The 25896-nt window shown below is 35.9% G+C and overlaps 1 protein-coding gene and 1 long non-coding RNA gene across 2 annotated transcripts in view; both read right to left on the bottom strand.

The window, feature by feature from the left end:
- The window catches only part of GPATCH8 (G-patch domain containing 8), a gene marked incomplete at its 5' end in the record, with an annotated part of 245482 nt that overhangs the window by 131182 nt on the left and 88404 nt on the right, over positions 1–25896 (bottom strand).
- Positions 6757–9174, bottom strand: LOC128647187 (uncharacterized). The gene is made up of 4 exons (XR_008400362.1): positions 8124–9174; positions 7614–7739; positions 7393–7446; positions 6757–7301 (listed from the first exon to the last, which is right to left on the bottom strand). It is a non-coding gene; the product is annotated as an uncharacterized LOC128647187 (long non-coding RNA).

Below are 25896 nucleotides of genomic sequence, written 5' to 3'. Positions count from 1 at the left end.
GCCTTCATTTTGCAGGCATCTAAGAATTGTTTTAAAATCTATTTTGAAACATCTAAATAAGTTTATTTTTGTGCCCAGGAATATGCAAGAATGGCACACAGTTAAGGCATCATTTTATCAAGTTGCTGGTATGACTAATGTTCTTGGTGCCATTGATTGCACCCACATAGCTTTAAGACCACCATCTTTAAGGGAGGAGCAATACAGGAATAGCAAAAGCTTCCATTCACTGAATGTTCAGGCTGTGTATGATGCCAACTTAAAAATTTGGGCTGTGCGGTCAGGATTTCCTGGTTCTTGCCACGATTACCACATTCTCAAACAATCTGCATTATTTACATCGTTTGAACGTGGAGACATGCCACATGATTGGCTATTGGGTGAGTTTAACTTTATATATTTTTTGGTATTATGTTTAATTTTGTTTTCCCATTTTGAAGGACATTGAATTTTTAAATATGTATATACCTTCTCAGACAATTTTTATTATTTTTTTAGAATTATTTTTATTATCTTTTTATTTATTTTATTTCTTTATTTCTGTATTGCTAAAAGAACATATAGATTTACTAAGTATTGTTTTACAATGAATATTTTTCTTTATTTGTAGGTGACAGTGGTTATCCGTGTAGGCCTTGGCTTTTGACCCCAGTACCATCGCCTCATACACGGGCAGAGATAAAATTCAACGAGTCACACCGTAGTACAAGAAGTGCTATAGAGAGAGAACATTCGGTGTGTTAAAGATGAGATTTCGGGTGTTGGACAGGTCAGGGGGAGACTTGCAATACTCACCAGAGAAGTGCAATAACATTATTCTAGTATGCTGCATTTTGCATAATATTGCAATATCTCAAGGAAACCAAGATGAATTTTGTCCTAAGGATCATACTGATGACATCTATGTCCCCCAAGACATATTAAACAGGCACACTACTAGGGCCGGTGTTCAAAACCGTATGGAAATTATTGAAAGATATTTTTCATGGAAGTTGTTTTTCTTTTCTTTTTTTTAGTTTTTTGCAAAGAATGTGTATTTTTCTAAATTTCTAATTTCCTTTCACATTGTATTACAGAAACCATGGATAACACAGGACTTGTGTAAAAATTGGACCCGAATAATCATCACTACTGTTATATAATCATACAAATGAAAAAAACATAATTTATGTAAGAACTTACCTGATAAATTAATTTCTTTCATATTAGCAAGAGTCCATGAGCTAGTGACGTATGGGATATACATTCCTACCAGGAGGGGCAAAGTTTCCCAAACCTCAAAATGCCTACAAATACACCCCTCACCACACCCACAAATCAGTTTAACGAATAGCCAAGAAGTGGGGTGATAAGAAAAAGTGCGAAAGCATCAAAAAATAAGGAATTGGAATAGTTGTGCTTTATACAAAAAAATCATAATTACCACAAAAAAGGGTGGGTCTCATGGACTCTTGCTAATATGAAAGAAATTAATTTATCAGGTAAGTTCTTACATAAATTATGTTTTCTTTCATGTAATTAGCAAGAGTCCATGAGCTAGTGACGTATGGGATAATAAATACCCAAGATGTGGAACTTCCACGCAAGAGTCACTAGAGAGGGAGGGATAAAATAAAGACAGCCAATTCCGCTGAAAAATAATCCACACCCCAAAACAAAGTTTAAATTTTATAATGAAAAAAAACTGAAATTATAAGCAGAAGAATCAAACTGAAACAGCTGCCTGAAGTACTTTTCTACCAAAAACTGCTTCAGAAGAAGAAAACACATCAAAATGGTAGAATTTAGTAAAGGTATGCAAAGAAGACCAAGTTGCTGCTTTGCAAATCTGATCAACCGAAGCTTCATTCCTAAACGCCCAGGAAGTAGAAACTGACCTAGTAGAATGAGCTGTAATCCTTTGAGGCGGAGTTCTACCCGACTCAACATAAGCATGATGAATCAAAGACTTTAACCAAGACGCCAAAGAAATGGCAGAGGCCTTCTGACCTTTCCTAGAACCAGAAAAGATAACAAATAGACCAGAAGTCTTTCGGAAATCTTTAGTAGCTTCAACATATTTCAAAGCTCTTACTACATCCAAAGAATGTAATGATCTTTCCTTAGAATTCTTAGGATTAGGACACAATGAAGGAACCACAATTTCTCTACTAATGTTGTTAGAATTCACAACCTTAGGTAAAAATTTAAATGAAGTCCGCAACACTGCCTTATCCTGATGAAAAATCAGAAAAGGAGATTCACAAGAAAGAGCAGATAACTCAGAAACTCTTCTAGCAGAAGATATGGCCAAAAGAAACAAAACTTTCCAAGAAAGTAATTTAATATCCAGAGAATGCATAGGTTCAAAAGGAGGAGCTTGTAGAGCTCCCAGAACCAAATTCAAACTCCAAGGAGGAGAAATTGACTTAATGACAGGTTTGATACGAACCAAAGCCTGTACAAAACAATGAATATCAGGAAGATTAGCAATCTTTCTGTGAAACAGCACAGAAAGAGCAGAAATTTTTCCTTTCAAGGAACTTGCAGACAAACCTTTATCCAAACCATCCTGAAGAAACTGTAAAATTCTAGGAATTCTAAAAGAATGCCAGGAAAATTGATGAGAAGAACACCAAGAAATGTAAGTCTTCCAGACTCGATAATATATCTTTCTAGACACAGATTTACGAGCCTGTAACATAGTATTAATTACGGAGTCAGAGAAACCTCTATGACTAAGAATCAAGCGTTCAATCTCCACACCTTCAAATTTAATGATTTGAGATCCTGATGGAAAAATGGGCCTTGAGATAGAAGGTCTGGTCTTAATGGAAGAGTCCAAGGTTGGCAAGAAGCCATCCGAACAAGATCTGCATACCAAAACCTATGAGGCCATGCTGGAGCCACCAGCAGTACAAACGAACGCTCTTTTAGAATCTTGGAAATCACTCTTGGAAGAAGAACTAGAGGCGGAAAGATATAGGCAGGATGATACTTCCATGGAAGCGACAATGCATCCACTGCCTCCGCCTGAGGATCCCTGGATCTGGACAGATACCTGGGAAGTTTCTTGTTTAGATGAGAAGCCATCAGATCTATTTCTGGAAGACCCCAGATTTGAACAATCTGAAGAAAAACCTCTGGGTGAAGAGACCATTCGCCCGGATGTAACGTCTGGCGGCTGAGATAATCCGCTTCCCAATTGTCTATACCTTGGATGTGAACTGCAAAAATTAAACAGGAGCTGGATTCCGCCCATACAAGTATTCAAGATACTTCTTTCATAGCCAGAGAGCTGTGAGTCCCCCCTTGATGATTGACATATGCCAAGGTTGTGACATTGTCCGTCTGAAAACAAATGAACTATTCTCTCTTCAGAAGAGGCCACGACTGAAGAGCTCTGAAAATCGCACGGAGTTCCAAAATGTTGATTGGTAATCTCGCCTCCTGAGATTCCCAACCCCCCTGCGCTGTCAGAGACCCCCATACAGCTCCCCAACCTGTCAGACTCGCATCTGTTGAGATCACAGTCCAGGTTGGAAGAACAAAAGAAGCCCCTTGAACAAAACGATGGTGATTTGTCCACCACGTCAGAGAATGTCGTACAATCGGATTTAAAGATATTAACTGTGATATCTTTGTATAATCCCTGCACCACTGGTTCAGCATACAGAGCTGAAGAGGTCGCATGTGAAAACGAGCAAAGGGGATCGCGTCCAAAGCAGCAGTCATAAGACCTAGAATTTCCATGCATAAGGCTACCGAAGGGAATGATTGAAACTGAAGGTTTCGACAAGCTGAAATCAATTTCAGACGTCTCTTGTCCGTCAGAGACAAAGTCATGGACACTGAATTTATTTGGAAACCTAAAAAGGTTACCCTTGTCTGAGGAATCAATGAACTCTTTGGTAAATTGATCCTCCAACCATGTTCTTGAAGAAACGACACAAGTCGATTCGTATGAGATTCTGCTAAATGTGAAGACTGAGCAAGTACCAAGATATCGTCCAAATAAGGAAATACCACAATACCCTGTTCTCTGATTACAGATAGAAGAGCACCGAGAACTTTTGAAAAAATCCTTGGAGCCGTTGCTAGGCCAAACGGCAGAGCCACAAATTGGTAATGCTTGTCTAGAAAAGAGAATCTCAGAAACTGAAAGTGATCTGGATGAATCGGAATATGCAGATATGCATCCTGCAAATCTATTGTGGACATATAATGCCCTTGCTGAACAAAAGGCAGAATAGTCCTTATAGTTACCATTTTGAATGTTGGTATCCTTACATAACGATTCAATATTTTTAAATCCAGAACTGGTCTGAAGGAATTCTCCTTTTTTGGTACAATGAATAGATTTGAGTAAAAACCCAGACCCTGTTCCAGAACTGGAACTGGCACAATTACTCCAGCCAACTCTAGATCTGACACACATTTCAGAAACGCCTGAGCCTTAACTGGATTTATTGGAATGCGAGAAAGAAAAAATCTTCTTGCAGGTGGCCTTACCTTGAAACCTATTCTGTACCCTTGTGAAACAATGTTCTGAATCCAAAGACTGTGAATCGAATTGATCCAAATTTCTTTGAAAAATCGTAATCTGCCCCCTGCCAGCTGTGCTGGAATGAGGGCCGCACCTTCATGTGGACTTGGGAGCTGGCTTTGGCTTTCTAAAAGGCTTGGATTTATTCCAGACTGGAGACGGTTTCCAAACAGAAACCGTTCCTTTAGGGGAAGGATCAGGCTTCTGTTCCTTATTCTGACGAAAGGAACGAAAACGATTAGCAGCCCTATATTTACCTTTAGATTTTTTATCCTGAGGTAAAAAAGTTCCTTTCCCCCCAGTAACAGTTGAAATAATAGAATCCAACTGGGAACCAAACAATTTATTACCTTGGAAAGAAAGGGAAAGCAAAGATGACTTAGAAGACATATCAGCATTCCAAGTTTTAAGCCATAAAGCTCTTCTAGCTAGAATAGCTAAAGACATATACCTGACATCAACTCTAATGATATCAAAGATGGCATCACAAATAAAGTTATTATGTTGAAGAAGTTTAACAATGCTATGAGAATTATGATCTGAAACTTGTTGCGCCAAAGCCTCCAACCAAAAAGTGGAAGCTGCAGCAACATCAGCCAAAGAAATAGCAGGCCTAAGAAGATTACCTGAACATAAATAAGCTTTCCTTAGAAAGGAATCAATCTTCCTATCTAAAGGATCCTTAAAGGAAGTACTATCTGCCGTAGGAATAGTAGTGCGCTTAGCAAGAGTAGAGATAGCCCCATCAACTTTAGGGATTTTGTCCCAAAACTCTAATCTGTCAGATGGCACAGGATACAATTTCTTAAATCTTTTAGAAGGAGTAAAAGAATTACTCAGATTATTCCATTCCCTAGAAATTACTTCAGAAATAGCATGAGGGACAGGAAAAACTTCCGGATTAACTATAGGAGGTTTAAAAACCGAATTTAAACGCTTATTAGATTTAGTATCAAGAGGACTAGAATCCTCCATTTCTAATGCGATTAAAACTTCTTTAAGTAAAGAACGAATAAATTCCATTTTAAATAAATATGAAGATTTAACAGTGTCAATATCTGAGACAGAATCCTCTGAACCAGAAAAATCCTCATCAGAAACAGACAAATCAGAATGATGATGTTCATTTAAAAATTCATCTGAGAAATGAGAAGTTTTAAAAGACCTTTTACGCTTACTGGAAGGAGGAATAACAGACATAGCCTTCCTAATAGATTTAGAAACAAAATCTCTTATATTAACAGGAACATCCTGAGTATTAGATGTTGATGGAACAACAACAGGTAATGGAATATTACTAATGGAAATTTTATCTGCATTAGCAAGTTTATCATGACATTCATCACAAACTACAGCCGGAGGAACAGATACCACAAGTTTACAACAAATGCACTTAACTTTGGTAGAACCAGCATCAGGCAGCGTTTTTCCAGAAGTAGCTTCTGATCCAGGGTCAATCTGAGACATCTTGCAATATGTAAGAGAAAAAACAACATATAAAGCAAACAGCCCACAGAGAAAAAAGTCAATTTAAAGGTAAGAAAAAATTGATTATTCATATGCATTATCCCAAATAATGAAACTGACTGTCTGAAATAAGGAATATTGATCATCCTGAATCAAGGCAAATAAATGTTTAAACACATATATTTAGAACTTTTACATAAAAGTGCTCAACCATAGCTTAGAGTGTCACAAAAAATAAGACTTACTTACCCCAGGACACTCATCTACATGTAGTAGAAAGCCAAACCAGTACTGAAACGAGAATCAGCAGAGGTAATGGTATAAGAGTATATCGTCGATCTGAAAAGGGAGGTAAGAGATGAATCTCTACGACCGATAACAGAGAACCTATGAAAAAGATCTCGTAGAAGGAGACCATTGAATTCAAATAGGCAATACTCTCCTCACATCCCTCTGACATTCACTGCACACTGAGAGGAAAACCGGGCTCCAGCCTGCTGCGAAGCGCATATCAAAGTAGAATCTAGCACAAACTTACTTCACCACCTCCACGGGAGGCAAAGTTTGTAAAACTGATTTGTGGGTGTGGTGAGGGGTGTATTTGTAGGCATTTTGAGGTTTGGGAAACTTTGCCCCTCCTGGTAGGAATGTATATCCCATACGTCACTAGCTCATGGACTCTTGCTAATTACATGAAAGAAAAGTTGTGTTTATTAGTTAAAGAATTTTAATTATATTATTTGAATAAAATTTTGAAACAAAAATCAACAGCTTGTATTTTTTATTAGATTTACATACAATTTTTAAAATTGTTATAGCAAATACTTATTGAACATTTTTAAACAAACAGTTTTGCAAATCTAACTTAAACATTACAAAAATATGAGTGCTCAACTTTTCAACATGAAAAACTTTGAACATGTATTTTCAACAATAAAGTGCAAAAACAAAAAATATTAATAAGTAATTATGGATTAGAAAATCTTCTATTCTTCTTTTAAATTCTGCATTTCTTTCTTCTTGCAATCTTAACATTTCTTTAAAAAAAAGCACTTTGCTCATTTCTGAATCCCAAAGCCATGTCTGAGGTTTTGTATTTCATTTCCACTGCCTGTTAAATCTTCTTGGTTTATCAATTGTTCTGGTCTTTCATCTTCCTCAGATTCATTGTCCATGATATTCTGTGGAGTTTCTAAATTAGGTGGGGTTGGTCCCTCTGGTGTGTGTCCCTCAATTTGAGTCTCATCCTCATCTTCTGGACATACAGAATCCTCAACCAGAGGTTCCAAATTGATTTCAACATGATCTTCTGTGTATTACATGGAAAATATGTATTATTAATATGTTACATTCATTAATATAAAAACAAAAATGAACATTACAATTCTAAGATAACCTACCATTGAATAATAATATAGAACTGTCCTGCATGGTTTGTAGTAATTCACGAACACCTACAACAAAATACAAATAACATTAGAAAATTAACAGCATAAATTGTAAATTCAAAATATACATTACCCAACAAATTATCATCACTGCTCTCGGCATGTAAACTAATTGCATACATATTGCATTAAAATATATAATAACTATTGTTTGTTTTTATAAAATCACTTACTCGCCCCTTCTTCTCTTTGTACTGTGGAGGTGGATGGTTGTTGCTCTTGAGAGGTATATTCATTTTCAAAAGGTTGATCTTCCTGTGCATCTATCCCCTCTTCCTCATGTACCTCATGTTCTTGCTCTAATAATACGAATATACGTGTATTAAAATTACATAATTATAGATAAAAAAAAAACAGCCAAAATATAACAATGTTATCATAGTCCTACAAAACCAAAAATTCTATTTCAGAATTTAGATAGAGAATAGAAATTTAAAAAACATAACCAATTTCTTCTATTATTGTTCCTGTCTTCATTTTCTACATATCCTTAGTTGCAAAAGAAAAAATAAAAGTATGCACATGAGCCAATCACACAAAACTTCTTTGTGCATCAAAGAAACATCATATATATAGTGAGCATATTTAGATATACTTTACATCAAGGAATATCAATTGAATAATACAAATTACATAATATAATTCAATAACCAAGATGTATAAAATTTAAGGGTTTAATGTACCTTTAACTTAACTCTAAAATCCATAGTGTCTGCTGGAACATCCAGGCCAACCACAACGGCATCACCCATCCTTGCATAAAGCATCTGATCAAAGTCCATTAATTCTGCCCTATATCCGGGGCCTCCACCGGTTCCTTTGGAAGATTGTTTTCTCTGCAAACCTTTTTCTTAATGTTTTTTCAAATATCAGTTACCCTCTTCCGACAGGCCTTTAGATCCTTAGGAAAACTTCCTTCTGCTGAAACAGATCTACTGATTTGTGTCCAAATTGATCTTTTTCTCTGTGGGTTTACAGTTCTGGCTTGGTACAAAATAAATTCATTGTAGTGTTCGATAACCGATTCTACCAAAATACAATTTTGCCGATGAGTAAACATTATACTTCTCCCGCTTTTGGTGTTTCCAGCTTGGGCAGATGCCATTGTAAAAATGAGATACTAAAGAGCACAAAAAATAACAATATTTTTGATACAAACTAAAGTTGTCTTTTTATAACGGTTTCAAAACAAGTATCTATGTAGTTGATGAAAAGGGTATGAAAACGGTATATATAGGGTGTATACTGTAAACTTATGTTCTAGAAAGACCTTTATGTCGCAGTTTTTATTTCATATGGAATACATGGATTTCTAATGGATTCTTCTTATTTCCTATACTATGGATAAATATTTTCCCCAAAAGAAAAAAGGGATTTTCACTTTGGATCAGGACACAAGAAACAGAATTCTATGTGAGATGGTGCGAAGAGTGAGGAGAGTATCTGGACAAAAAAGAACAAGAAAACAATGTCTGAAAAGATACAACGATTTGTACCGGAGGCAATCTAAAATGCGCACTTTGATAAAGAGTTGTCTTAAAAAATGTAAGCAATATACTTAGTAATGTAGTTTAATAATAGAATACTTTTACACATGAGTAAATATTTTTAGATATTTCAATATTGTTATTAGCAATATTATTGGTGCTTTATCGAGATTAAAGTGGGTATTTTATTCTTCACTATTGTATTATATAAATGCATTACATCACAATCTAATGTATTTATCTCAGAGTTATAAAATATTGTTATCTCCAGTTTTCACAAAGTATACATTTCATTTTGAATAGTCTAAATAAGATCAAAAAGTGAGACAATAAGAGGATTAAGATTAGCCTTGTAAGAAGATAATGTTTGATTGAATAAAGTTTTTCTTGGATTTTCAGACAAAGTATTTGAGTGAATGCATTTTGTATAATACATTTTGTAAAATGTGTGATTTTCTATTTTTTATTAGTCAAAAGAAGAAGAGCTAAAGAAGTGAAACAAAGTACAGAGGCGCCAATGGTGCAGATCAATGGTGGTATAAGGCACAATCACACCCCAATATGCACAGGATACTCACATGTAGTGGAGGCAATCAATCTTGCCCATAGAGACAGGCTGGAATTCACAGCAGTCCAGCTAGCTGTTCCAAAGTGTGGTAGTAGGTGGGTGGGTTATAGAGTGTTGGTACTCTATAGTAGCATAGCAGCAAGAAGTGGTAGTTAAAACACTTAGAGTGGATATGGTAAAAAGTAAATTTATTTAAAAAATATAAAAAATATATATATATATAAAACAATACCACTCAGCTCAGTGTTAAAACATATATATCTTAAACATAATGATTACATGCGACGCGTTTCTCAGATATACTGTTTCCTCAGGCATGTTATTACACAATTCTTAACCTCCTTATATAGGGCTATGCTACTATGAATACACCCACATCCCACCCCCACCAATCATTCAAATTATAACCAATCAGGAGCCATCATTTCACAATGTCGCCGCCCTAATTACAATATACTGCATAAATTCTATATGTATATTCAAATAGTCTTTCAAACAAGTGAATAAGCTGGATGTTTCTAAATTTGTATTTTTATATACATTTGTATTGTCCAAATGCCTAACATTTTGTGATCGAAAATTTACAATCTATGCTATTCGTAATTTCTAAAATATCATAGGATGACTTGGTTGTCAATCACTCTATGGTCAGATGACTTACAAGATGGACCCGTTCATTTGTCTATATAGCTGTCACTCATATCGAGAATTTGCGCTTAGATTCCTATTTTTGTTCCTACCCATTTCCACACTGTCACTCTGGGTGCGCATGTCCAATCAGGGCACTGACTGGAGACGCGCCTCCACCACCAATGCGTGACGTAATGTACCGTGATTGGCGTGCACTGAAGTGTATCATGCCAATTCACGGGCGAAGGTAAACAAAGTCTCCCATTGGTCTAACCTGCAATCACATGGTAGAGATATTCGTATCTTCACAAATAGTATTGCAGGCTGTCAATATGACTTAGGGAAGTGTAATGGTTGGCGGCGGCCAACCATAAAGGCAAAACTCCCATTGGTCCTGCCTGTGTTCTTATCGAATGGACTGTGACTATTGGTCCGTGGGGGGAAAGATAATCAAAACCAAGATATGTACTACAATTAGAGCCGATTGTTCTCTAGACTATTGTTCTACTATATTGCGTAATTCTGTTTATGAAACCAGCCACAAAGTGAGGCACCCACTTGAGGGGAGTACCAATTCCCATGCCAACAGATAGGTTATATTGACTTATTAACGTGTGTCAAATGTGCATGTCAGGAGTAATTCAGATATAACAAGTAATGTTTATATATATCTCCCTTTCTCTCATTGCCTATATGTGTTCTTAAGTCCCCGCAAAGACAAATGTATTAAATTCAAATACCATGCATAATAATATAAATGTGTCTATATAATGTTAAAGTGCAATTCTAAATAATTGGCTCAAAATATTACAAAAAGTGCTAGATGATAATTAGTATTCTCTAGTGACTGTAAGTTCAATCGTGTATATTATGTTCTCTCTATATAGAGACAGTGTGGAAATGGGTAGGAACAAAAATAGGAATCTAAGCGCAAATTCTCGATATGAGTGACAGCTATATAGACAAATGAACGGGTCCATCTTGTAAGTCATCTGACCATAGAGTGATTGACAACCAAGTCATCCTATGATATTTTAGAAATTACGAATAGCATAGATTGTAAATTTTCGATCACAAAATGTTAGGCATTTGGACAATACAAATGTATATAAAAATACAAATTTAGAAACATCCAGCTTATTCACTTGTTTGAAAGACTATTTGAATATACATATAGAATTTATGCAGTATATTGTAATTAGGGCGGCGACATTGTGAAATGATGGCTCCTGATTGGTTATAATTTGAATGATTGGTGGGGGTGGGATGTGGGTGTATTCATAGTAGCATAGCCCTATATAAGGAGGTTAAGAATTGTGTAATAACATGCCTGAGGAAACAGTATATCTGAGAAACGCGTCGCATGTAATCATTATGTTTAAGATATATATGTTTTAACACTGAGCTGAGTGGTATTGTTTTATATATATATATATTTTTTATATTTTTTAAATAAATTTACTTTTTACCATAACCACTCTAAGTGTTTTAACTACCACTTCTTGCTGCTATGCTACTATAGAGTACCAACACTCTATAACCCACCCACCTACTACCACACTTTGGAACAGCTAGCTGGACTGCTGTGAATTCCAGCCTGTCTCTATGGGCAAGATTGATTGCCTCCACTACATGTGAGTATCCTGTGCATATTGGGGTGTGATTGTGCCTTATACCACCATTGATCTGCACCATTGGCGCCTCTGTACTTTGTTTCACTTCTTTAGCCTGTCTCCGTTTGGATACTGATAGAGAGCTGCCTACTTGTTCAGCCAGCTGGATTGCTGCCAAAATCCAGCCCGTCTCTACTGGCATGATTGAATGCCCTCATCTATTGTGAGTACCCTGTTATCACTGTACATTGGTACATTTCAGAAACCCTCATTGATCTGCACCATTGGCGCCCCTTCCGTGTTGTTCTTTCTTTTCAGATACTCATTTCCCTTGGAGTTGGTTGGAGAGCAGCCTCACATTCGGTGGGATCGTGACATACATCATCGATCTTGTTACTAAAGATACCTTGGACTGCTGGTACCTGCTATATTGGACTTTCTCATTTGAGGACTTTTTTTCAGGCGATTAGAGTGGTAATATTCCACTGTCTAATTCTTGTATTTATATCACATATGTTATTACTGGTAACTATTTATTAGTCATTTATTTTTTATTATTATTATTTATTATTTTTTGGAGATTCCGTTTGTCTGACAACTGCATAAGTAGGTCCTATAGGCCTGTGTTAAAATGCTGTCATCTGTTGAAAGGAATCAACGTAGGCTTAGTCACCAACAAGGAGATAACTATATAGATTCCCCTCCCAATTCCACACCAAATATCAATGTGGAAAATTTATTTTCTAAATTAGAAGATCTACTGAAAACAGAACACAGACATTGGTGGGACATAGATTGTCTTAAGAAATATAAGGAGAAAAAACAAATACCTAGGGGTCTGAGGCTTTTCAAAAACTGCTCATTTAAAAATGACACCGACCTCTTAGCTAAATGGTATGAGGCCCTGGATGAATGTTCCTTCCACCTTATTGACCTCCTAATCAGTCATAGGGAAAAATTAATAGCAGAGGTATCTCTTCAGATAGACACTGTACAGAAGGATTTAGAGCCCTTGAAAGAGCACTCTGAATATTCTAAGCTAAATACCAAAACCATAAAAGCAGTGGATGAATACCAAATACAAATCATTGCTAATAAAAATAAAAAATTAAAGAGGGATGAGGAGGATTACAATAAGGGAGAGGTACACAATTACACTCGTAATAAGAAAAATGATCATTGGACCACAGTATCATATGGAAGGAACAACAATAATAATAAAAAATCCACTAGTCAGTTTGTGAACCAGGGCAATAATAATCGCTCCTATAATAACAATCGCTCCCATAATATCAATACCAATAATCACCAAAATTACGGCCATAATAGGAATCATCCAAATATGCAGTTTGAGAAACGACAAAGCAATGAGAACTATCAGACCAGGGGTTATCAAAATAGACAGCCATCTGAACGTGGTAACAACATGACAATGCACCACCAAGATAATTATAATTCTCCTCAACAACCTCATATACATCATAATTATGATAACCCCAACATGATCCCTGTACATAATAGGTTCTCAGTCTTTAATTCTGAGAATAATACGGGACAATATGCTAATAATAATAATTCTATTCCACACTTTGAGAATCAGGCCACCACCTCTAATGAGGTTTTTTTAGGGACACCCAACCTCGCTCCACTATGGAGGAGGAACCAGCAGCCGCCCTCCCAACAGCCCCAAAATGGGAAAAAAAGACCTTTTCCAAACGGGGACGGAGAGGCAGAGGCAAAACCAAACAAAAAAAGAAATTAGAAACATTTAAAAAAGGGATTTATAATTTGTCCACACACGTTCTAACCAATGACGAGATAAGGATCCTTGGTAGGGGCTTGTCCTACTGCCCCCCCAATACACACAATTTGTTTCACCTTTTTGTAGAATTCAACAAATACACAAGGAAATTATCACTTCAGAGATATTTTGCTCTTAAGTCATTGAAGAAAAATAACATTGAGGGTATACCTATACTCCTCGACAGTCTACCCAATAGAAATACATCTCCCATTGTATACTGTGAACCAGAGTTGCTCGTAGAGGAACTTTTTGACTCCACCATTCATACCTCACTCACACCAGCATCGACATTCCACCCACCTAAAGAGGATGTCTCATACATAGACCTTTTCCAGCAGCTAGTATTAGAGGATTGGGAGAAAATTCCCAACCATATTGTTGGCAATAAAAAAATGTGGCCCAACGAAGAGAGAGCTCTGAGACGCCTGACGGGTAACAAAACCATCGTCATCCGCCAGGCCGATAAAGGTGGGGCGATAGTCATTCAAAATTATTCCGATTATATTGAAGAAGCGGAACGCATCATACATGATACAAATTATTATAGGAAATTAAATCATAACCCCACCCGAATTTTTTCTGAAAAACTGGTAAAAATTTTGGAGGATGGTAGTGATATAGGTATCCTAAGCAAGAAAGAAAAGAGATACTTGCTTCCTGACCATCCTGGGGTACCCTATTACTACCACCTTCCAAAACTACATAAAAATGCTCTCAAGCCACCAGGGCGTCCGATTATAGCAGGGATCAACAGTATAACGGATAGACTAAGTGAATATGTAGACATCTTTTTACAAAGATACGTACAACATCTTCCCTCTTATATTAAAGATAGCACAGATTTGCTAAAAAAACTAACACAGATACAGTATAAAAACAACTATTTATGGCTATCATGTGATGTGGGAGCATTATACTCAAACATCTCACACGAGTGGGGACTCAGAACCACTTCAATCTTTTTGGATAGGGACATATATATGCCTGAAAAACAAAAAGAATATTTGATCATTCTCATAGAATTTATCCTCAAACACAATTATTTCCAATTTTTAGATCAGTTTTATCTACAGATCAAAGGAACGGCCATGGGCACCAGATTTGCCCCCAGCTTTGCTAACCTCTTTATGGGGTTCTTTGAAGAAACTTATATCTACAACACAAAGTGGAGGGGCAATCTGGTGTTCTATGGCCGTTATATAGATGATTTACTATTTGTGTTTGAGGGATCCTGTGAGGAGGCACAGATCTTTGTAGATTCCCTCAATAATAACAATATGGGTATAGAATTTACATCTAACATTCAGACACACTCAATTGAATTTTTAGATTTATTGTTGACATGGGGGCAGAGTGGAAACATCTGTACCTCCACGTATTTCAAGTCAGTAGACTGTAATAATTTTCTAGATTACTCTAGTAATCATTATAATAACTGGAAAATCAATATCCCATACAGCCAATTTTGCCGGATTAGGCGAAACTGTAGTTCCATTAACAAATATGACGAACAATCCCTCATATTAAAGGATAGGTTTAGAGAAAAAGGTTACCCCATAAGTATTATAGAACATGGCTATAATCGAGCAAGATCAGTAGACAGAAACCATTTGTTATCTGGTGGGGAAAAATCCATAAGAGAGACAGAAAACTCTGTCCTCCAGAGTCAACCCCTATTTGTCACCCAATATAATTCCAACTTTAGGGCAGTGAATAGAATAATAAAAAAACACTGGTCCATCTTGCTTAGGGATCCCATCTTAAAGAAGGTTTTGGCCCCCCGTCCCAAGATAGTGTACAGGAGGGCACCAACTTTGAAACAAAAGTTGGCACCAAGTAAGGTGGTTATGACTAAAAAACATACTAAATATAACAAGAATGGGTCTAGGAACCCTGAGTATAGGATGGGCAGGACTGATAACATTGGGACATACAGATGTGGACATAGAAGATGCCACATGTGTAAATTTATTACACACGGAAAGAAATCAATAATAGCTCACACGACAGGAGAAGAATACCAAATTATTGAACACCTTACATGCAATCTTAGTTATGTTGTATATGCACTTACATGTGCGTGTGGGGTACAGTATATTGGACGTACCTCTAGGAAGGTGAGACTGAGATGGGGAGAGCATAAAAGAAATATAATTAAAAATTCGATCAAACATAGTGTCTCTAGGCACAAGTGCACCAAAACCATACAAGGTGGATGCTCATTCAGCATTACGCCACTAGAAAGTATCCCAATCAGCCATCACTATAATAGATTCACCCGTTTGAGACAAAGGGAAACATATTGGATATTTAAATTCCAAACATTGTTTCCCACGGGGCTTAATGAAGTCATTGACTCCATAGTATTTGCTTAGTTGCATTTCTGCACAATCGATCATTGCTTCTCATTAGTAAGGATCTTAGTATTTGGTCACTATATATCTGTATATGGAATCTGTATATTAGGTTGTACTTCATATGCCACTGTCCCTAGATGAACATAGCTCACCTCCTATGTAATATACTCACCAATATATTTAAATTTAACCCTGCCACTAGTATTCACACCCCTTATTTTAGGTATCACTATTAGTTATCATTCACATCAACACCTTAGACTAGGGATCATTGGTATCCTGTCATTATATTGATATGTCAAATTTTAATTATAATTTTCTTCTAGGCTCACGTCCACATCCCTTCATAGGGAGTAAATCTATAAAGTTAATATTATAACACTATACACCCAGATACATATCACTTGTAATTTATATGTCTTTCTAATTAGTTATTATTTACACTGACACTCCCGATAAGGGGGTCATTACAATAATTTATTTACATAATCTCACTTTCTGCACAAGGGAGTTATTGTACAGCATTGTTAGGCAATTTAGGCACATTACTTTATATAGAGAGAACATAATATACACGATTGAACTTACAGTCACTAGAGAATACTAATTATCATCTAGCACTTTTTGTAATATTTTGAGCCAATTATTTAGAATTGCACTTTAACATTATATAGACACATTTATATTATTATGCATGGTATTTGAATTTAATACATTTGTCTTTGCGGGGACTTAAGAACACATATAGGCAATGAGAGAAAGGGAGATATATATAAACATTACTTGTTATATCTGAATTACTCCTGACATGCACATTTGACACACGTTAATAAGTCAATATAACCTATCTGTTGGCATGGGAATTGGTACTCCCCTCAAGTGGGTGCCTCACTTTGTGGCTGGTTTCATAAACAGAATTACGCAATATAGTAGAACAATAGTCTAGAGAACAATCGGCTCTAATTGTAGTACATATCTTGGTTTTGATTATCTTTCCCCCCACGGACCAATAGTCACAGTCCATTCGATAAGAACACAGGCAGGACCAATGGGAGTTTTGCCTTTATGGTTGGCCGCCGCCAACCATTACACTTCCCTAAGTCATATTGACAGCCTGCAATACTATTTGTGAAGATACGAATATCTCTACCATGTGATTGCAGGTTAGACCAATGGGAGACTTTGTTTACCTTCGCCCGTGAATTGGCATGATACACTTCAGTGCACGCCAATCACGGTACATTACGTCACGCATTGGTGGTGGAGGCGCGTCTCCAGTCAGTGCCCTGATTGGACATGCGCACCCAGAGTGACAGTGTGGAAATGGGTAGGAACAAAAATAGGAATCTAAGCGCAAATTCTCGATATGAGTGACAGCTATATAGACAAATGAACGGGTCCATCTTGTAAGTCATCTGACCATAGAGTGATTGACAACCAAGTCATCCTATGATATTTTAGAAATTACGAATAGCATAGATTGTAAATTTTCGATCACAAAATGTTAGGCATTTGGACAATACAAATGTATATAAAAATACAAATTTAGAAACATCCAGCTTATTCACTTGTTTGAAAGACTATTTGAATATACATATAGAATTTATGCAGTATATTGTAATTAGGGCGGCGACATTGTGAAATGATGGCTCCTGATTGGTTATAATTTGAATGATTGGTGGGGGTGGGATGTGGGTGTATTCATAGTAGCATAGCCCTATATAAGGAGGTTAAGAATTGTGTAATAACATGCCTGAGGAAACAGTATATCTGAGAAACGCGTCGCATGTAATCATTATGTTTAAGATATATATGTTTTAACACTGAGCTGAGTGGTATTGTTTTAATATATATATATATTTTTTATATTTTTTAAATAAATTTACTTTTTACCATATCCACTCTAAGTGTTTTAACTACCACTTCTTGCTGCTATGCTACTATAGAGTACCAACACTCTATAACCCACCCACCTACTACCACACTTTGGAACAGCTAGCTGGACTGCTGTGAATTCCAGCCTGTCTCTATGGGCAAGATTGATTGCCTCCACTACATGTGAGTATCCTGTGCATATTGGGGTGTGATTGTGCCTTATACCACCATTGATCTGCACCATTGGCGCCTCTGTACTTTGTTTCACTTCTTTAGCCTGTCTCCGTTTGGATACTGATAGAGAGCTGCCTACTTGTTCAGCCAGCTGGATTGCTGCCAAAATCCAGCCCGTCTCTACTGGCATGATTGAATGCCCTCATCTATTGTGAGTACCCTGTTATCACTGTACATTGGTACATTTCAGAAACCCTCATTGATCTGCACCATTGGCGCCCCTTCCGTGTTGTTCTTTCTTTTCAAAAGAAGAGCGCCCAGGTACCTTTGCCCCATTGAGACAACTTCTAGTTCTGGCTGGGAATCAGATCCATTGCCCACAGTTTTTATGGACAATGATGGCACTCAAGAGGTATAAAAGAAGTAACTTTAATTTTGAAAAAATAAAACATTATAAGAAACCTATTAATTTAAATTTATATTTTTACATTTTAGTAAAGCAATAGATAATAGCAATGCAAATAATATTATGAGGGATGAGCCAGAAGAGGAAGAAATTGAAAACATTACAGGTAATTTCTAAACAATATTCTAAACAATATTCTAAGTGCAAGTATTTTTATTTATATATTTGAGATTCAATATAAATTATTATAAAATAATTGTATTACATGAAGAGCCTACAAACGTTGATTCCAATCAAGAGTGCAATGAGGATGAACTGGAGGATAATAATCTTAGTCATGAAGATGAAAAAGATTTGGACCAAGTGGGCGAGGTGGGCCATGATGAAGAGGAGGATCATCCAGGAACATCAGGTGAAATTTTTTAATTTTTATATATATATATATATATATATATATATATATATATATATATATATATATATAAATATATATATATATATATATATATATATATATATACACACACACACACATATATTTTAAAAAATATATATATCTTTATAATAATGTATATATATATATATATATATATATATATATATATATATATATATATATATATATATATATATATATCTCAATTGTATTAATATGGGTATATATATTTATACCAAAAATCGATTAATGTATATATGTGTTTTAATGTATATATGTGTTTTTTTATATATTTATATAGATAGAAAGAGAGAGAGAGAGAGAAATATAGAAAGAGAAATAAAAATTATTTATTATAAATTTAAATATAAAGATATTGAGAAACATACAGAGATAGAGATAGAGAGAAAAAAGTTTAAGATAGATAAAGTCAATAGTTAAACAATCAATAAGTTCAATAAAAAAATTTTTATTGACAGCAAAAACTGTAACAAACTTAGAGGTGCAAGATGAGGAGTCTCATTCACCTCAATATTATGACTGGGGTAAGAGAAATGTTTTTACTCTTTCTTTCTAGCAATGCAAATCAAAAGAATAAAAATAGTAAATTAATATATATATATATATATATATATTTATTATTTATTTATTTTTAGTTCCTGATGATGATAAAATTTTAATCAGCAAAAAAGAGCTCCTAGAAGTCCTGCTTAAAGCTGGACTGATCAGCAGTTACTCAGCTGTCAGAAAAATGAGGCTGCAATATGAAAAGATGTAACTTTTGTATAGAAGTATTAATAAAAAAAATTATGAATGTGCTATTAACATTTTTTTAATTTATTTTATATTGAGAATAAATGAATATATGATTTAAAAAAATATAAACAATTGTCGTCCAATTACTGTCTCTAATAAATTTAAACATCTTATCAATGAAAGGTTAACAAGATTAGAGGTCAATGTAAGACCTTTAAAAATTTCAATTGAATAGTAGTGAAATGTCTACAGGGGGTGTGTGAAGTAGGTAAACCAAAATAAATTTGTTTGTAAATATGTAAGACGTGTTGAAAATCAAAAGGAATAGTAGTAAAAGGTCTGCATGGGGTGTGTAAAGTAGATAAACCAAAACAATTTAATTTGTAATATGTAAGACATGTGTGAAAAATAAAGTGGAATAGTAGTTAAAGGTCTCCAAGGGGTGTGTAAAGTGGATAAACCAAAACAAATGACTTGTAATCTCTACCTTTGTTCAATTCAAATTACCAATCAAAATCTTAACAAATTAAGATAACATTGTATTAAAAAGACGGTTAAATTAGAATACAGTAATAAAAAAGAAAAACACCAAAAATATGCGCTTTTTTACAATGAAGGATAAATTAGGCGAATATCTAATAATATAGTCGCGATTTATCATTAATACGCCGCATCTCGACTTTGGAAAACAGCGGTATAATACGATCCATTTTTTTATAAATATTGGCGCACAGGTGCGCCTCAGAGGGCGAGCTGCGGAGAACTTATAGGAGAACTGAAAGCCGGATTTCTCCAAACAATGATAAATGGAGCTATATATATATATATATATATATATATATATATATATATATATATATATATTGGAGCATTACCTCCTTCCTCAGACATTACAAGAAAGTGAACAGCAACCTCTATATATACACATGTTTGAACATAAAACCACCTACTAATCATAATCAAGTGATTTGAATCAGCTGGAAGCATCAGGCGCATAGCATGAGTCACTAGGGGCGTCGTCCGTAGCCTTAGTAACCAGCCAAACAAATTTAAACTAAACAACGTGGCTAATTAGCTAAAAACAATGTTGCTCTTATGCCAACACTATATATCCATAATTAACAACTACAACTTAATATGGGCGGACTGCTGAGGTACTCATAAATACAACAGCAACTTTTATGGCCATAAGCAAAAGTATAATGACTAACAGTAAAATACTATGCAGTCATATCTATGCGGGCAAAATATATATATATATATATATATATATATATATATATATATATATATCTATACAAAATTATTGCATAGGAAATTAGCACATCCAGGCAAGTTCCCCACTTGCTTTTCCACAGTAAAACTCCATGTGCATTGTTGCAAATGCACAAGAGGATTCTGTGTAAAATATGCAAATTAGATATGCAAAATCTTATTTGCTTCAAATACTGTTTTAACACAGCGATCCCTTTATAGGGTTATTGCAGCAACACAGAAACCACTGCTAGACAGCCGTAAGATTTCTGGTTGCTGCTTTGGTAAAGCTCATTTCCGGGTTAAATCAAAATTAATTAAAATTATGGTGGAGATAAAAATCTGAGATTAAAATCCTCCATGTCTCAAAAGTAAATCAATACAATTTTTTTGCATAGGAAATTAGCATATCCAGGAAAGTTCCCGCTTGCTTTTCCTCAGTAAAACTCTATGTACATATATACACACAGTGCTTAGGTAAAGCTCATTTCAGGGTTAAATCAAATCCTCCATAACAATGTACATGGAGTTTTACTGGGAAAAAGCAAGCGGGGATACTTGCCTAGATGTGCTAATTTCCTATGCAAAAAATGTTATATTGATTTACTTTTGAGACATGGAGGATTTTAATCTCAAACTTATCTCCACCATAATTTTAATGAATTTTGATTTTTAACCCTGAAATGAGCTTTACCTAAGCAGCAATCAGAAATCTATCTGCTACTGAAGAGTTCTAATAAGAACGAAACAGGCTGTCTAGCAGTGATTTCTGTATTTGCTGCAATCACCCTATTAAAGGGATCGCTGTGTTAAAACAGTATTTGAAGCAAAAAGTCTAAGATTTTGCATATCTTACCCAGAATCCTTGTGTGCATTGGTAACAATGTATATGGAGTTTAACTGAGGAAAAGCAAGCGGGGATACTTGCCTAGATGTGCTAATTTCTATGCAAAAATGTTATATTAATTTACATACATATATATATACACATGCGCACACACACATATATATATATATATATATACACATATACACACATACATATACACACACATATATATATATATATATATATATATATATACACACACATACATACACACACACATATATATAACATAATTTATGTAAGAACTTACCTGATAAATTCATTTCTTTCATATTAGCAAGAGTCCATGAGCTAGTGACGTATGGGATATACATTCCTACCAGGAGGGGCAAAGTTTCCCAAACCTCAAAATGCCTATAAATACACCCCTCACCACACCCACAATTCAGTTTAACGAAAAGCCAAGAAGTGGGGTGATAAGAAAAAAGTGCGAAAGCATATAAAATAAGGAATTGGAATAATTGTGCTTTATACAAAAAAATCATAACCACCACAAAAAAGGGCGGGCCTCATGGACTCTTGCTAATATGAAAGAAATGAATTTATCAGGTAAGTTCTTACATAAATTATGTTTTCTTTCATGTAATTAGCAAGAGTCCATGAGCTAGTGACGTATGGGATAATGATTACCCAAGATGTGGATCTTTCCACACAAGAGTCACTAGAGAGGGAGGGATAAAATAAAGACAGCCAATTCCTGCTGAAAATAATCCACACCCAGAATAAAATTTTTAATGAAAAAACATAAGCAGAAGATTCAAACTGAAACCACTGCCTGAAGTACGTTTCTACCAAAAACTGCTTCAGAAGAAGAAAACACATCAAAATGGTAGAATTTAGTAAAAGTATGCAAAAAGGACCAAGTTGCTGTTTTGCAAATCTGATCAACCGAAGCTTCATTCTTAAACGCCCAGGAAGTAGAAACTAACCTAGTAGAATGAGCTGTAATCCTTTGAGGCGGAGTGTTACCCGACTCAACATAGGCATGATGAAATAAAGATTTCAACCAAGATGCCAAAGAAATGGCAGAAGCTTTCTGGTCTTTTCTAGAACCGGAAAAGATGACAAATAGACTAGAAGTCTTTCGGAAAGACTTAATAGCTTCAACATAATATTACAAAGCTCTAACAGCATCCAAAGAATGCAATGATTTCTCCTTAGAATTCATAGGATTAGGACATAATGAAGGAACCACAATTTCTCTACTAATGTTGTTAGAATTCACAACCTTAGGTAAAAAATTCAAAAGAAGTTCGCAGCACCGCCTTATCCTGATGCAAAATCAGAAAAGGAGACTCAAAAAAAGAGTAGATAATTCAGAGACTCTTCTGGCAGAAGAGATGGCCAAAAGAAACAAAACTTTCCAAGAAAGTAATATAATGACCAAAGAATGCATGGGTTCAAAAGGAGGAGCTTGAAGAGCCCCCAGAACCAAATTCAAACTCCAAGGAGGAGAAATTGACTTAATGACAGGTTTTATACGAACCAAAGCTTGTACAAAACAATGAATATCAGGAAGATTAGCAATCCTTCTGTGAAAAAGAACAGAAAGAGCAGAGATTTGTCTTTCAAGAAACTTGCGGACAAACCTTTATCTAAACCATCCTGAAGAAATATAAGTCTTCCAGACTCTATAATATATCTCTCTAGATACAGATTTACGAGCCTGTCACATAGTATCAATCACAGAGTCAGAGAAACCTCTTTGACCAAGAATCAAGCGTTCAAACTCCACACCTTAAAATTAAGGTTTTGAGATCCTGATGGAAAAAAGAACCTTGAGACAGAAAGACTGGTCTTAACGGAAGAGTCCACAGCTGGCAAGAGGCCATCCGGACAAGATCCGCATACCAAAACCTGTGAGGCCATGCTGGAGCTACCAGCAGGACAAACGAGCATTCCTTTAGAATATTGGAGAATACCCTTGGAAGAAGAACTAGAGGCGGAAAGATATAGGCAGGGTGACACTTGTAAGGAAGAGATAATGCATCCACTGCCTCCGCCCGAGGATCCCTGGATCCGGACAGATACCAGGGAAGTTTCTTGTTTAGATGAGAAGCCATCAGATCTATTTCTGGGAGTTCCCACATTTGAACAATCTGAGGAAATACCTCTGGGTGAAGACCATTCGCCCAGGTGCAACGTTTGGCGACTGAGATAATCCGCTTTCCAATTGTCCATACCTGGGATATGAACCACAGAGATTAGACAGGAGCTGGATTCCGCCCAAACCAAAATTCGAGATACTTCTTTCATAGCCAGAGGACTGTGAGTCCCTCCTTGATGATTGATGTATGCCACAGTTGTGACATTGTCTATCTGAAAACAAATGAACAACTCTCTCTTCAGAAGAGGCCAAGACTGAAGAGCTCTGAAATTGCACGGAGTTCCAAAATATTGATCGGAAATCTCACCTCCTGAGATTCCCAAACCCCTTGTGCCGTCAGATACCCCCACACAGCTCCCCAACCTGTAAGACTTGCATCTGTTGAGATTATAGTCCAGGTCGGAAGAACAAAGAAGCCCCCTGAACTAAACGATGGTGATCTGTCCACCATGTCAGAGAGTGTCGTATAATCGGTTTAAAGATATTAATTGAGATATCTTTGAGTAATCCCTGCACCATTGGTTCAGCATACAGAGCTGAAGAGGTCGCATGTGAAAACGAGCAAAGGAGATCGCATCTGATGCGGCAGTCCTAAGACTTAAAATTTCCATGCATAAGGCTACCAAAGGGAATGATTGTGACTGAAGGTTTTGACAAGCTGAAATCAATGTTAAACTTCTCTTGTCTGACAAGGACAGAGTCATAGACACTGAATCTATTCTAGAAACCTAAAAAGGTTACCCTTGTCTGAGGAATCAATGAACTGATTGGTAAATTGATCCTCCAACCATGAACTTGAAGAAACAACACAAGTCGATTCGTATGAGATTCTTCGAAAATGAGAAGACTGAGCAAGTACCCAGATATCGTCCAATAAGGAAATACCAAAACCCTGTTCTCTGATTACAGAAAGAAGGGCACCGAGAACCTTTGAAAAAAATTCTTGGAACTGAGGCTAGGCCAAACGGTAGAGCCACAAAACTGGTAATGCTTGTCTAAAAAGAGAATCTCAGACACTAAAAGTGATCTGGATGAATCGGAATATGCAGATACACATCCTGTAAATCTATTGTAGACATATAATGCCCTTGCTAAACAAAAGGCAGGACAGTCCTACAGAAACTGAATGTTGGTATCCTTACATAACGATTCAATATTGATAGATCCGGAACTGGTCTGAAGGAATTGACCTTCTTTGGTACAATGAAGAGATAAAATAAAACCCCAGCCCCTGTTCCAGAACTGGAACTGGCATAATTACTCCAGCCAACTCTAGATCTGAAACACATTTCAGAAATGCTGAGCCTTTGCTGTGTTAACTGGGACACGGGAAAGAAAAAAATCTCTTAGCAGGAGGCCTTAACTGAAGCCAATTCTGTACCTTTCTGAAACAATGTTCTGAAACCAGAAATTGAGAACGGAATTGATCAAAATTTCTTTGAAGAAAACGTAATCTGCCCCATACCAGCTGAGCTGGAATAAGGTCCGCACCTTCATGGGTACTTAGGAGCTGGCTATAGGTTTTCTATAAGGCTTGGATATATTCCAAACTGGAAATAGTTTCCAAACTGATACCGCTCCTGAGGATGAAGGATCAGGCTTTTGTTCCTTATTGTGAGGAAAGGAACGAAAATGATTATTAGACCTAAATTTACCTTAGATTTTTTATCCTTTGGCAAAAAAGTTCCCTTCCTTCCAGAAACAGTTGAAATAATAATTTATTACCCTGGAAAGAAAAGGAAAGCAAAGTTGACTTAGAAGACATATCAGCATTCCAAGTTTAATCCATAAAGCTTTTCTAGCTAAAATAGCTAGAGACATATACCTGACATCAACTCTAATGATATCAAAAGATGGTATCACCAATAAAATTATTAGCATGTTATAGAATAATAATAATGCTATAAAATTATGATCTGTTACTTGTTGCGCTAAAGCTTCTAACCAAAAAGTTGAAGCTGCAGCAACATCCGCTAAAAATATAGCAGGTCTAAGAAGATTACCTGAACATAAGTAAGCTTTTCTTAGAAAGGATTCAATTTTCCTATCTAGAGGATCTATAAATGAATTACTATCTGCCGTAGGAATAGTAGCACATTT

The sequence above is a fragment of the Bombina bombina genome, chromosome 1 (assembly GCF_027579735.1).
Source record: "Bombina bombina isolate aBomBom1 chromosome 1, aBomBom1.pri, whole genome shotgun sequence".
Classification (NCBI taxonomy): domain Eukaryota; kingdom Metazoa; phylum Chordata; class Amphibia; order Anura; family Bombinatoridae; genus Bombina; species Bombina bombina.
The sequence above is the reverse complement of the archived record's forward strand: the minus strand, read 5'-3'. Positions and strand labels throughout refer to the sequence as shown.